The sequence below is a fragment of the Heterocephalus glaber genome, unplaced genomic scaffold (assembly GCF_053883595.1).
Source record: "Heterocephalus glaber isolate CG9 unplaced genomic scaffold, H.glaber_assembly_v1.0 deba00001532, whole genome shotgun sequence".
Lineage (NCBI taxonomy): Eukaryota > Metazoa > Chordata > Mammalia > Rodentia > Bathyergidae > Heterocephalus > Heterocephalus glaber.
In genome coordinates this window covers 25,076,729-25,079,862 of record NW_028258330.1, presented here as the reverse complement: position 1 = coordinate 25,079,862, position 3,134 = coordinate 25,076,729, and the positions used below count along the sequence as shown (strand labels likewise).

Genomic DNA, 3,134 nt, shown 5'->3' with positions numbered 1-3,134 from the left:
CTGAACCAGATAGTAAGACTTTGCTCAAAAAATAAATGAACAGGGCCAGGGATTTAGCTCAGTGGTTTCACCTGCTGTGCAAGCACAAGGACCTGAGTTCGATCCCTGGTACCAAAATACATACATACATAAATAAATAAATAAATGAACAAACAAAATATTGTAGGCTTGGGGCGTGGTTCCATGGTAGAATGCTTGCTTATCATGCACAAAGTCCTGGCTTCAATCCCCAGCACTGCAAAACATAAATAAAATTTAAACTTTAAAAGAAGATTGCTCTTACAAGTTTTTTCTCAGCCCAATACTCTGTCTTTGACTCTGCCCATCTTGGGGCCCCTTAGTTCTAAATCATATCCCTAGGATTTCTACTGCTGGTGTATGAATGATAAGATATAAATGATCATTACAGTAAGGGTACTTTGCAAAAAATTGAAAAAACTGATAAAACTTTATTTGGTACCGGGGATTGAACTCCGGTCCTTGAGCTTGTGCAACAGGAAGCGAAACCACTGAGCTAAATCCCCGGCTAATAAAACTTTATTAAAAAGACATTGGGAATATTTGTATGTCTGGCTATCAGTTTGATATCTTACAGTTGGTACATTCTTTAACCTATTTATTATCTCACCAAAAATGTTAATAACAAAAAAATTGGAGGGATGTCATCTCTAAAATGCTCGCAAATCTTGGACCCTGGTTATACTTTCAGAATGTGAGAGTCTAAGGAAACAATTTGAAACAGTATAAAACTTTATATATAGTTTTATAAAACCACAGTATTGTGATGCAACAGTTAAAAAAATATTTTTAAACAACTCAAATTTCTAGCATTTGGTAATGATCAGTAATTGCCTAGACAATAGCATATTACAAATCATTAAAAGTTTAAAAAAAATCATACTTGCAAAAAGACTTTAGTGGCCTGGGAAAATATTCCTATAATAATCTTAAGTAAAAGAAGAAAGCAAGGTGCCAAATTATATATTTGCTATGTGTTCCCTTATGGGAAAAAAAGAATAGAAGACAGAAGTAAAAGTTAATAGTGCTGGGCCATGTAGCTTTCGCGGCACCGGAGACCACGCACCTCATCCATGGCTACCGTGAACTCCCTTTGCATAGGGGATGGCGGCGGTGCGGGAGGCACCTTCCAGCCCTACCTGGACTCCTTGAGACAGGAGCTGCAGCAGAGGGACCCTATGCTGCTGTCAGTAGTGCTGGCAGTCGCTGTGGTGCTGCTGACGCTGGTGTTCTGGAAATTCATCTGGAGCAGAAGGAGCAGTCAAAGAGCTGTTCTCCTTGTGGGTCTTTGTGACTCCGGGAAAACACTGCCATTCGTCAGGTTGTTAACAGGCCATTACAGAAACACGCAGACTTCTATTACTGACAGCTCTGCTGTGTATAGACCCAACAATAACAGGGGCAATAGTTTAACCTTGATTGACCTTCCTGGGCACGAGAGCTTAGGCTACAGTTCTTAGAGCGGTTTAAGTGTTCAGCCAGGGCTTTTGTGTTTGTGGTGGACAGTGCATCTTTCCAGCGAGAGGTGAAAGACATGGCGGAGTTTCTGTATCAAGTCCTCATAGACAGCATGGGTCTGAAGAACACACCATCATTCCTAATAGCCTGCAATAAGCAAGATATCGCAATGGCAAAATCAGCAAAGTTAATTCAGCAACAGCTTGAGAAAGAGCTCAACACCTTACGAGTTATCTGCTCTGCTGCTCCCAGTACACTGGACAGTTCCAGTACTGTCCCTGCTCATCTTGGAAAGAAAGGCAAAGCATTTGAGTTCTCACAGTTGCCCCTCAAAGTGGAATTCCTCGAATGCAGTGCCAAGGGTGGAAGAGGAGACGCTGGTTCAGCAGACATCCAGGACTTAGAGAAATGGCTGACTAAAACTGCCTGAGGGGCAACTCTGGAGCACAAGCTATGAGTGTGTGTGTGTGACTGTGACTGTGTGACTGGCAGTGTTGGAAGAAGAGCTGTGGTAGTCTGGAGTTGAAAAGGTACAAAATGTGGTTAGAAACATTTCCTTGTCCTGAAAACAAATCACTATTCATACCAACTTGGAAGTTTTTTTGTTGTAGTTCCTTTCTCTGCTATTGCTCCCTTTCAAACAAATCACTTTTATTTAACTCTAACATTAAGTGTTGGTATTAAGTGTCCCTTTAACATGTGCTTGATTTAAGGTCAAGGTCTTTGTGATGTAACAAGCAGACTCCACATAGAGGATACTGTCAAGACATGGTTATTATCTGAAGTTTTCTCATCCTCAACTCCTATGCTTTGGTCTCTTTCCTGGAAACAAACTATTTATGAAGCCAGTTGATTTCCAGTTGCCCCTGGGCAATACATTGTCTAGTCCTCAGTCAATTCTCAGATTTATAGGTAGAGTTAGTTTTCCCATGTATGAAAACAGGTATGAAAGAGCGAGGTAGAGCTGACAGTGGGTTCCTAATTGGCTCACTGACTTGTCCGCACTCCAGTCTCAGCACTCACATTTAAAGGCTGGAACCCTTGGTGTTGTTCCCAGGTGATAGAATTAAAAATGCTAAATCCTCAAATGCCTCCCCTGTGTTCTGGGGATGTGGGAGCTCTATAGACACCCTTCGATTCTGTGGATGGCCTCGGGCTCCTGGCTCCACTTGCTGCCTGATCAGTTCCTATTTTGTACCCTTCACTAGAATGCTGTGTATCGAGAAATGTAAAAAGGGTTTTTTGTAGATTTGGGGGGTGTGCATTCATGCTTTTAAAAAAAGTTGCCCTTTCAAAGTGATGTTCTTTCTGTCTTAAGCATTTGGCTTTTTTATTGTTTTTGTAAATGGTTAATACTTTTCTTGATAAATAAAATAGGCTTTCTAGCTCTGGAAAATAAAAGTTAATAGTGCTTATTTCTAGGAGGTGGGATTACTGGTAGTTTTAATCTTTCTATTGCTGTAAATTTCCCAAATTGTTCACAATGCTCATGGGTTACTTTTCTATTTAAATAAAAAGACATATCTTTAAAAGAAGAGTTTGTTTTAAGGTAAGTGACAGAGATACCTTGTCTCATAAGGAACGATTCCTCCCAATAGAGATGATAGAGATGGGGTGAGGAAGAGACAGATGGCTTGAGTGACCCCAGGGGGCGGACC

General features: G+C 40.8%; 1 pseudogene; it reads left to right on the top strand.

Annotated features, from left to right (window-relative positions):
* Positions 1-1,058: 1,058 nt before the first annotated feature.
* On the top strand, positions 1,059-2,001 carry LOC101703961 (signal recognition particle receptor subunit beta pseudogene; annotated as a pseudogene).
* Positions 2,002-3,134: the final 1,133 nt, after the last annotated feature.